This window comes from Copadichromis virginalis, linkage group LG9 (assembly GCF_057382275.1).
Source record: "Copadichromis virginalis isolate Kocher_CV1m ecotype Utaka linkage group LG9, C_Virginalis_male_GT1.1, whole genome shotgun sequence".
Lineage (NCBI taxonomy): Eukaryota > Metazoa > Chordata > Actinopteri > Cichliformes > Cichlidae > Copadichromis > Copadichromis virginalis.
In genome coordinates this window covers 29669956-29682022 of record NC_140626.1, presented here as the reverse complement: position 1 = coordinate 29682022, position 12067 = coordinate 29669956, and the positions used below count along the sequence as shown (strand labels likewise).

General features: G+C 43.6%; 1 protein-coding gene and 1 pseudogene across 1 annotated transcript in view; one reads left to right on the top strand and one right to left on the bottom strand.

Annotated features, from left to right (window-relative positions):
* ctnnd2a (catenin (cadherin-associated protein), delta 2a) overlaps positions 1 to 12067 on the top strand; it is a 272153-nt gene that overhangs the window by 103700 nt on the left and 156386 nt on the right. The window lies entirely within an intron of this gene.
* LOC146702118 (E3 SUMO-protein ligase KIAA1586-like) lies at positions 5206 to 7541 on the bottom strand (annotated as a pseudogene).

Below are 12067 nucleotides of genomic sequence, written 5' to 3'. Positions count from 1 at the left end.
GGCTATTTTTCATTCTCTTACTCTTAATTTCTTAGAGGTGGAATGTTATACACAAAATTCAGGTTTATTCTATTCTTTCCTAGTATATTCCTTATTGTTCTTAAATTTTGGCAGTCATTGTAAGGGTAGTACAATAGCATTCCTTCTTGGCTGTGTAATGAACATAAAATCAAGTATAGGTCATTCTTTATGATGAGGCTGGATTAAGACTAAAGAACATAGAGAAGGATGTCTTGAATAAATTGCTGACTGTCATATTTTACTAATTGAACAAATTTTTAATGTCTGTTTATTCACGATGTTAGCCAATGTTGACTTAAACACACTCGGTGCCTGTTGAAAACAGCCTTCAAAATGAAGAGATTAATGACTTAGCAGGAAAAAAGAGAGAGACTAAAACAACTTACAAGTTAGCTGCACTCTGCTAGAGCCAGATGGCCTTGGTGTTTGTGTGTGCATATGTGTGCAGTCTCAAGTCTTAGATAGATGCTGCTGAGTCATGTGCAGACCACCACATGGTGATAGAATGTGATAAATAAACCAGCTTCTCAATTAAAACCTCATCCCCAAGGCCTCAGTGCACGTCACATTACATCATTTTCATCAGTCACATATATAGATGCGTGCATGCCTTCTGAATTACTGCACAGTAGGCTTTGTAAACAACCTCGTCCTCTCATACAGATACACACACCTACACCATGCTGTGCTTTATGTAATGGAACATGGACATTATTCATTTGACTTCAAAGATCAAATACACACAAGTGTCCAGTTATACACTTTTAACCCTCATCCTTCTAACATATAACATACCTGGACTGGGTTTCCTGGAGACCCCAAGAACAATTTACTGTAAGAAGCAATCATCCACATAAAACAGATGTGGAGGAGTACTGGCTCCAAATGACTCTGTCCAGACGTGCTTCAGAGCAAGCTCATTTCTGTTGCCTGTATCCATTTTTTTTGTTCACTACACAGAGCTCATGACCACAGGTGAGGGGAGGAACACAGATCGACCTATAAATCAACAGCTTCGTGGTCAGCTCTCCCTTCACTGCAACAGACCAGTACTGTGTCCTCATCACTGCAGGCACTATCAGCCTCAGTGTGTCCCAGTGTGTCTGTTAAGCTCCCGCTCCACTCTCCCCTCACTCATTAACAACACCTCGAGATACTTAAACTTGTTCACTTGGGGCAACAAGTCATCGCTGACTTAGAGTAGCCACGCGACCATTTTTCAGATGAGAACCATGGCCACAGATTAGGAAACGTTACTTCTCATCCCAACCGCTACAGACTCACCTGCAAATCCCTCCCCAGTGCAAGCTGGAGCTCCTCGTTCAATTAAGCCAACAGAGCCACGTCATCTGCAAAAAGCAGAAACAAGATCCCGAGACCACTGAACCCACAGGCCCACAGGTAGGATGTTAGCGGTTTATTTTTGAATATCAATGATTATTTGTAGAAAATGTAATTTAATGTATAGGTGGTTAGAAATTTATGGCAAAGGAAACTTGCTCGCTCAGTCGGACTTAGTCCTGGCAAATCAAGCTCCCATTATGATTGTACAATGAAAAACAACTAAGCAAATCAGACACAACAGGCAGTTATTGCACTCAATTTGCCTCATGCTATGCTTAGGACATCCTTTCATGTGACAGAAGGAGCAAACAGTGGCTCCCTCCCTGTGTGTGATTCAGGAGCAAAGGTAACAGGCTCTTCCAGCTGAGTATTGGACAGTCACATCAACAGGTGGAGTTCCACAGGTGGAGCACTCTCATGATGTTCACTGCTACTCAGTGGGACTTGTAATGTTGTAGTATCTGCTCTCTTTTTCATGTATGGCATGACCCAGGCACGCCCCGGTTCTCACACTCAGAAGCAGCTGTGTCTCAAATATTCTAAAAGCTTTCAGTCAGTGTTCCCCATTCAGATGATGAAAACAGCGATGGCATTTCAGTCGTTCTCTCTCTCTCTTTTTTTATGGTTAAGACCATCCCTGTATCTCCTACTGTGTGTTCCTATAATTTAGGATACATGGCAAACATTAATTTATTCATTAAAATGGCCTATGGGGAATTGAGTGCTTTTGACTGGGATTTGCTAGAAATGTGATATCATTAAGAATAAATTGATTGACAAAGTCATAAAGAATTTGAATGATAGAAAAACATACTGCACACTGAGTCTGCACAGACCCCAGTCTACAGGTGTTTTAAATGATCAGAATAACTGCTAAGATCAAGCTCAGTGCTAAACAAGAATGCAGCGCTGCCTGTGCTGTAATAAGATTAGTGTGTGTTACAGTGCAAATAATTAGAGAAACAGGAAATTCCAGAGGAAGCTGTGAGCTTTTACGTTCAGTACGCTGATCTACTATTTTTATATGTGGAAGTGGTGTTACTAATAGCATCTTGGTTCACAATTATTTTAGTTCCCTCTAATTAAACATGTCGAATGTGCGTAATACCAAATGACTACATTGGTTTTTTAAATCTTTTTTTGTAATAACTACTGAACTTTAAGTGGTCTCCCTTGAATCATGAATATTGACAAGAAGATACTCGTGAGCCATTCTGCAATCATAGTTCCTGCATGGTGTAAAGTTACGTGTGTGCGTGTGTGTGTGAATATGGAGCCATAGTGGTAATTGGTCTCGTGGGGCTCTCAAAGAGCCAGACAGTTTAAGGTGAATAACCTCTCTCCCTCACATGGTCACACACATTCTGCACATACACACACACACACATCTGTCCCCACACCTCCACATACACCAACCTTAAACATCCTCCTACCCACACACTCTAATATATCCTTTGGGGGAGGTGAGTGATGTAGACCAGCAAGTGCTTCATCCCCCAAAGCTCTGAGATGTCCTGTGACATCACATTACTGCCCTTGAGTGTCTCTGTGTGTGCCTGTGTTAAATCAGTATGTGTGTAAAGGTTTCACAGTGCCTGATGGGCTGCAGGAGATGACAATTTATTTAGCAGACAAGATAGAGACAGTAGGGTGATTTCATTCATCGCCTAAAAGAAATATTGCTTGGTCTATCTGATGTCTGCATGCAGAAATGAATACACTTCCAGAACAGGCTGTGCCTTCTTTCATTCATCTGAAGGAACACATTTGTGTAGATCTGAATGGGAGAAATAAAGTGTGGAATGGCCAAGGCATGAAAGCTGTTTCATTGGAAAGCTGGAAAAAATGACAAAACTGATGTTTCATCACTCAGTGATAATGACATGTCAAACAGAAGGGGCAGATAAATGACACTTTTCACTCAACCCAACCCTGTCCTCTAAGAACATGAAATGTTGGTCGTAGCACCAAAGAAAACCTGAAGGGAGGAATTCAGAAATCATTTTAGACAGTATATACCCAATTTAAAAAAAAAAAAATCACAACTAATGTACTTAACTGTGCATCGACTTACATTAGTGCCAATGAGCGTTTTACAAGTACAATCAATACCCAGTAATGCCAGCTGGATCAGGTATGTTTCTGACTGTGAGCCAGCAACACACACTGACAAACTGTGACTGCTGTTCTGGCCAATTTCCTCACTATTTACTTTGAAATCTTTATAATCCCTTTAAATTGCCTAATAATCATGTTTCATATTGGGGTTGGCATCACATAGAGGTTTAGCATTTGTTTTTCAGCATTTGAAAATGCATTTTGTGTAGAAAAATGCATCGGTTTTACAAGCTCACTCAAACCTTGTGTTTGTGCTACAGACACTATGCTATAAAGTACTGCTGACTTGCTGCCTGGGAGCTGACTGTTTTCTGCCTTCAGTTTGTGGGTCAGACACCTTTGTCAGTTTGCTTTAATTTGCTAGAATATTTAGCACATTTTATTGAGATTATTCTCATAGAAATGTGTATTGTTATGCTAATGTTATAGCTACTTTGCCACATGTGATTATATTTTAATCAATGAAGCCACAATGGAGCTAACAGTGCATATCTTCCAATTAATATTCCTAATGGTTTAGTTAAATTGTCCTTTTTGTTTTATATCACATTGTAACTGTTGCATACAGTTCATACTGTGAACTTCTCAGATAGAAAATTCCACCTCTGTTTAACAATGTAAAGTAGAGAACATCTACACCATAATGCAATTAAAATGTATGAGAAAGAATCGGCTGGTTGTAGAGTCTACAGTGTTGAGCAGTAATGTTTTCACTCGCCCCTCTAAAAAAATAAATAAGATAAGATTAAGATTTCTGAAAAAAAATTATTAGATTCTTTTTACTAATTCATGTAATGCTAAGTTACATAATTGTCTGATTGCTAGGTGTTTGTTGACCCGAGCTGATGTGGCAGCACAAAACCATTTGAGCCACCAGTGTGGTCAGAGGGGCTCCTACTGCCAGTGCATCCCTTGCAGTAGACATGCTGCAGCTAAATGCCAACAATTGGGTTTCTGGACAGGTCACCCTGTTGTTAAGAGGCATTAAGTGGAGGAGATCTCAAGAAGCTTGTCACTGCTTGTATTTCATCAGGTTCAAGCATCTGTGGTGTTTGCAGCTACACAGTTTCAGTCATTGTTGCTAAGCTCCTGTAAACAGTGCTTTAAGTGGCCCAAAAGAGGTGCCGGTACTCTATTTTTTTTCCGCCTCCCCTGAGGTAACAACAACTATATTGAATGGGTTTTATATACAACAGTCAACAGACAACCTTATACAAAATAATAAATCATTTTATTAGTTTGTGGATTTGCTTGAGCTAGAAAGAGCTACTGAACATAAATAAAATGTGCAAAAAGGTATTGAATTTTTTTTTAACAAAATGTACATAAAATAAATTATAAACTAATTTGTATTTTGCTCTCTCTTGAGTCACTGCTGCTATCAGCAGCAGCACTTGTAAAGTTTTTTTTTTTTACACAAAATGTATATAAAATAAATTATAAACTAATTTGTATTTTGCTCTCTCTCTTGAGTCCCTGCTGGTATCAGCAGCAGCACTTGTAAAGTGTACCTGCAGAGCTTGGTAGTTCTCCCATACTACTTTCACTGTTCTCTCACTTGAAGCAACCCAAACATAATAACCATAGAACAGTAGAACATAATCTTGAGTCTTGAAGATGGTTCATTTTTTTACCCCTGAAAAATATACAAAAGCAGATTCAGCAAAATACAATCACAGTACACCAAATGAAAAATGAGAAATACTGTACAAATCATTTTACCTAGAAAAGGCTCCAGCATGTTTTGGGCTCCACTTTCCTTTCACTTTGGGCTTCGCAGTTTGTGGATGCTGCACTTCTCCTCCCTAGTGCCAGCCATGTCTGCACATATGTTTGTGTGTTAAACTGATCCAAGGGTGGTCCGTTGCATTTCAGGAAAATCATATTTGAAAGCCTTCTGATGTCGAGAGAGTTTCTTTTATCTGTCAAAGTATCATTCATTGAGCTGAAAGCTCGCTCGCATTCACTTGTTGATACTGCAATGGTGTGGACAGCTGTAAGAAGCGGCTTCAGGGCTGCTGGTGTCTTGGAAGCTTTAAGGTCTTTATACTCCCTAAATCCTAGGACACTTTCCCTCTCCCCAACTCTGAATCTCTGACATAAACGTCTGACCGCTGCATCCCCATATTGAATATCTAGAGATGCAGGCCAGGAGTCAGACTGGAGGACCTTGATGTCTGAGAGGAGGTGACTATCTGTCTTTTCAGATGAGGTTTTACTGACATGGGAGGAAGTTGTTGGAGTCATCCTGCACTTAACATTTTCAGCCAGGCTACGGAAAAATTGGCCATGGTTGATTTTTATAACCCTCTGATTTTCATGCAGGCATACATTTCTGAAGATTTTCTCCTTTTCAGCTTCAATGGCAGTTTGTGTGTAGGGACCAGGTGTGGATACCATTGACTCAAACACCCGGATTTGTCGGTCCAGCTGCCTGTCGGCTTGATCCAAAGTCATGTCCCGTCTCTGGAGCATTCTTGAGAGGTCACTGAGTTCTGTGAGAGCGTCATACATGATGCCAAGATTGACCACAAAAGAAACAGTAGTGAGAACATCATTGAGTCCTTTGTATTTTGCTCTCTCTCTTGAGTCCCTGCTGGTATCAGCAGCAGCACTTGTAAAGTGTACCTGCAGAGCTTGGTAGTTCTCCCATACTGCTTTCACTGTTCTCTCACTTGAAGCAACCCAACGCACTGATAAAACACGGCCTATCACAAGGAGACGTTGTCCAACATTGTGAGCACTCTCGGTTAACTCCCTTTGGTTTTTTGGTGATGCATGGTAGAGGGAGTAAAGCTGATCTAAGAATATTTTAAAGTGGTTGATTCCTCCTACCTCCTTCAAAACATCACAAACTGCCAGTTCCAGTCTGTGATTGGAACAATGCCAGACAAACAGGTAAGGGAATTTGGAACAAAGCTGTGCAGCAACTCCTGCTTTCCTCCCAAGCATCACTGAGGCTCCATCACAAGCAAATGCCAACAAATGTTCCTGTAGGTAGTGAGGGTCAAAGCCATTATTATGAAGACATCCTAACAGTGCTTCAGTGATGTCCTTTGCTGTGGTCCCCTGCAGCTCAATCAGTTCAAAAAATATTGTGTCTGGATTTTCACTGGAAATAGCTGACCGCAGGCACACGACAAGCACAGACTTTCCACTTATTGTAGTGGATTCATCAATGAGCACACACAATTTTCTTTCATTCATCACTATGTCATTGACTACCTTCTTTTTCATTTCAGCTGCAATGTGATCCAGTATATTTGCACATGAGTTATTAGAGTGCAAAACTCTGCCCATCTTGACACCATTTAAGACTTGCAACTGGACATCTATTGGCATGTCTGTAAAAGGACGCCCATGCTTGCCAATCTTATAAGCTGTTCTAAACACATTGCAAGTTGAAGCGTAGTCAGCCTTTCTCATATCTTCAATGTGTTTTTGCATTGTATTTTGTGTTGCCTTCTCTTTTATTTCAACTGCTTTCTTGTGATAAATTGAGTCTCTGTGCTCTTTTATTTTCTTTCGTAGTGAGTTTTGTTGTGCAGCCTTGTCCCTTCCAAAAGACGAGATTAAGCACCCACTCCACTCCTGCGACACTCTCTGCCCTTGCTGCATGTCCACGCGAGCACAAACTTGACTACACACACTACAACCCAACTTTTTTGATTTCTGCTGATCAGCCACTTGTAATTTGTGGAGAAATACCGGACTTGTGCTTGGGACCAACATTCTGGCCACTCATGCTCGCTAACGCGGCTGTTGTCATCGGTAGAAATGGTGTCATTCTCGTCCTCGTCGTCGCCAAAAGTGCCGTCGTCCGCGGCTGAGGCACTGGTGCAGCTTTCATTAGCTTGCGTCTGACCTGCAGCGATATCATTCTGGCTCGGTGGGGTGTCAGCCAGCGAGTCCTCTGATTCTGACCTTGTTCTTTTACTACTCAGAGTCTGAAGCCAGGAGAGCATATTAAGTGTTCATTGTTTTTGTATTTTAACCGAGCAGCTGTTTGCGCGTTTTACACACCCTCTCCGGACCACGTTGAGTTGTTGACATGACATCGGCAAAAGCGACGCATGCGCTTTTCACTTGTAAAACACATTGGTGTATGGGTAATGTAGTCTCTGCTCTCGGTGGGACGAATTAGGAAGCGTGCTTGTGAAGGGCGCTCTGAAAAGCGGCAGCGCAGCCAAACGATTATAACAGATGTGCAAATGAGAGTACCGGTACGCTAAAAGCACGTTCTGGGCGCATGGAGAGGTGGCGGTACTCTCAAGAGCTATATTTAGAAGTGGCGGTACTGAGTACCGGCGCGTACCGGCCCACTTAAAGCACTGCCTGTAAAGTTAATTAGTACAACAGTTCTTTTTTTTTTTTTTTTTTTGGCCTGTCCCGTTTGGCTCTTTTGCCATCAGAATTGTTGTCTAAAGGCAAAGAAAGATGCCCAACGGATTTACTTTACCAAACTGACCATCCCAGCCTTGCCATAATGGTCCATTTGATTCACCTTTTATTGTTTATTTTATTTTCACTTACTGAATACGGGACAGACTTGACTGGGGGAAAGAAGGGGAGAAAGAAAGAGGGAAAGAGAAACAGCTGAGAAGAGGGACGGGGGAGAAGGGCAAAAGACAAAAACCAACAGAACGGGCAGAGAAAAAAAAATGCATATATCAATCACCTGGATCACCTGCTGAGAAAGAAAAAAGAAAGCAAGCAGAAGAGAACAAGAGTAATAGAATAAACAACATCACAATGATATATGGGAATATGACAGTAAATACTAAATGTTAAACATTATTGTGCAGCACATAAGATCAACAGAACACAGTGTGCTTTGAGGTAGGAGCCAAAAAGGGTGTAGTTTGTGGGTGTGATCACCCGTGTGAACACCTGTGAGCATGGACGCGCTTGTTTTTTAAAAGGTTCCTTCATGTAATAATCTGCTAGAGGGTGTGGGGGGGCCACAGCCCCGTCCTCCAGGGCATGAAGCAGGTATGGAGGAGATCAAAACTCCAGACATCCAGAGGCCCCCAGAACACAAGAGACCAAGGAAGACCAACAGAGGGGCAGCCGCGCCACTGTCCCGGAAAGAGCTGAGGAGAGTCCCAGATGAGGGCTCACTCAGCAGCCGCGGAGCAGAAGCCAGGGGGAGTTGCAGTGACGCGCCCGTGAGCTCCGCCGGCAGCCAGCTGCACCTGAGTGACCGAGCCCCAGGCCGAGAGGCCGGGGGCACCCCACCTCCGAAGTGGCCCGAGCGAGCCCCAGGCTCCAGGCCCCGATAAGCGGCCGCCAAGGAGTGAGCCGGTGTGTACCTGGACGCCCACCCCCGGACACAAAGAACCACCAACGCACCGATGTCTGAGGGAGTCCGCCACTGGCAGGGGAACCTTGGAGGGCCTGAGATGTCCCCAGAGAGGTGGCGCCTGACACCCAACCTGACATATAGACACAGACATACAGGCACACACAGATACAAACATCCATTCCCACCCTCATGCTCTCATATGCACTTACTCCACATTCAACCAACGTGGAGACAGACATAAAGAGACGCTGTACACACGATCACACTCCCCAAGCGTACTCTACAAACCGGGTCTAGGTGCCCCCGCCCCTGGAGGGGGGAACTGCACCCAGACCCAGGTGGTGTTTCCCTTTTCCCTGCGGTGGGGGGAGGCAGACCGCCCCGACTCCGCAGCAGCAGGAAGGCTCCACACTCCAGACTGCAGTCGGACGGCCAACTCCTCCTCCAAGCCCCCCGCTCCAGCAGGTCGCAGAGAATGGGGGTGAGAGAAGACTCCAAGCCTCCCTCCACCCACTCATTGTAGTGTTGATGCATGTGTGTTTTAAGGTGCATTTAAAACCCAGGAGGGCATGGAGCTACCTGCCAGAGAGCAGCAGGTAAGCGCATGGTCCCTCCTGCTAGCCCTCAATGTCTACGTGTATTTAAAATTGAGAGGTGGGCAACGATGCCAGGGGTGGGGTGTACACCCTGATGGTACTTTGGACTCCGTGTATCGTGCCCACCCCCAAGATCCTATATGTATGTGTAATGAGAGTGTGAGTAATGTGAATGTCTAAGTTGTGGGATAAAATTGAGGCAGAGGCAGCCAGAAGGGGACAGAGGGGGGGGGGGGGGGGTAGCCTCCTCTGCACCCTGGTGACATACCCCTACTCCAAGGCCCTGCATGTGTGGGTGGTTGTGGTGGAGCGGGAAGAGGGAGGCAGCTGGAGATGGGGAGGGAAGGAAGGGAGGGGCAAGTGACCCCTCCCTGGGGCCAGCTCCCCCGCTGACCCCAGTAGGCACCCCCACACTCCGCGACCCGCCAGGGAAAGGGGGCCCAGGCCCATCCAGACCGGGGCCCAGTGCAGCAGCGCCGCCCGGCCCCACAGAGCCCGGGACAGTCCACCCAACCCCACCACAGAGAAAACTGCACCCACCCCACCATCCACTCATCTTCCAGACTACATAAGACAATAAACACCCAGGCTGAGATCTTCCTCCACCTCTCCTGTATCTCCCCCTCCTGCAGAGGGAGCTCCTGAGGAGAGGAAAGCTCCTGCAAGATGTGACAATCTCCCCCACCAGTTGAAGAGCCCCCCAGGTGGCTCGATGCACCGGCGGCACCCTGCTCCAGGGCCGTACAACAGTTCTAATAAGGGCTGGTTTTCTGTAGGGGGACGGCTAGAAGGAAAAATAATGTAATTATATAAAATGTTAGCATAAGGGTGATGCTATTTGTGATAAGAGTGACTCCTTTTTTCAGAGTAAACCTTCAGACAGTGCAAAAAAATACAACTTCAGTATATTCACAACATAACACAGAAAACATACTGTTGGTTTAAACTCAGATATTTTACTGTTTCATGAAAATATTAGTTCATTTTGAATTTGATGGCAGCAGCATGTCTCAAGAAAGTTGGGATGGAGACACAAAAAGTTGGGAAAAGTAAGTGGTTGCTACTCATTAGGTTATTTGGCAACAGGTCAGTAATATGACGGTATAAAAAGAGAGAGGCAGAGTTTCTCAGACTACAAGTTCACCAGTTTGCAAAAAAAATGTATTTACAAATTGTGGAACGATTGTAGAATGATATCCCTCATACTCATTATATTTTGGGGCTGTACTAAGCAGTGTTGGGGATAACCAAAGTCTGTTTAGAAATCTCACCGCTTATAGATATTTTTGTAACACATCTACTTTAATTATAGTTGCCACTAAGAATTGCATATACAGAAAAAATATCATTGAAAATTATGGTATTATTAAGCTGAAAGGGCGATCGTGGCTCAAGAGTTGGCAGTTGGTCTTGTAATCGGAAGGTTGCCGGTTCGAGCCCCGGCTCCGACAATCTCGGTCGTTGTGTTCTTGGGCAAGACACTTCACCTGTTGGCTACTGGTGGTGGTCAGAGGGCCCGCTGGTGCCAGTGTCCGGCAGCCCCGCCTCTGTCAGTGCGCCCAGGGCAGCTGTGGCTATCACCAGTGTGTGAATGTGTGTGTGACTGAATGTAGTGTAAAGTGCTTTAGGGTCCATAGGGACTAAGTAAAGCGCTATACAAATACAGGTCATTTACCATTTGAAAAAGATAGTACATCTGTACTAAAATAACATGTAACTATGACTACCAGCTGCTTAGCTATGCACATGCATAGGTGCAACAACATTATTGGCTTGCATCCTTCCTGGGTTGACTACTGATTGATGACACAAGCATTTCATTTTTGCTGTCATGTTCTCTTGAGGTTTCTCAACTAGTGTTATGTCTCTCTTTTAAATATCTCTGGGTTAACTGATTTTCCCCCCACATGTTTCGACTGGTTAGTGCATTCAGAAAATCACTAGTTTATCTCAGATATGGTCGATGTTTCTCCAGCTCATAAACTGGTGCTGTACTTTGTGCAGTTTATGTTTTATACTTAACTTTTAACTGTCTGCTGTACGCATGCATATGTATAGTTTTCTCTCATATGTCTCTTGGGGCTCCATATGGTCTACAGAGTAGACTGCAAACACGGCATAAAAAGTAGTTTGTGCAAATACCACAAACCTACTCTGAGATAAGGTATTTTCTTATACTGAAATTTTAAAGTAAGTGTTCTTTAAAAAAAAACCCATGCATTAGATCTAAATTTTTTTGACTGTGATAACATGACATGCATTAATACCACAACTTTCTTTCTTTTTAAATTTACTGCCAACCAAAATTTGCTCCATATTGTCTGAAGTTGAGCTCTTAACCTCTTCTTCAATAACAAGTCATAACAGTCTTGCTGCAGTGAGCCTTGTTAGATGAATATAAATATTAGACAGCTCCTGTCTGTGTGGAGCGCAATAATACAGGGCACACCCAATGTCAGGCCACCCATCCCCGGTGAATTATGCATAGAGGTATTCTGTCATTATCTGTACCGGTGCAAAATGGTGATAGTCCACCTATCATAATAACTATAATAGCTTGGTGATTTAGACTCACACAGCAGATGTTCCTGAATTGAAATAGTATAACCAGCAGGTGTTGCTCATAGTGGAAAGTCACATTTTGTCTATGTTCAGATGCTTATGCACACAAATGTGGCTATAC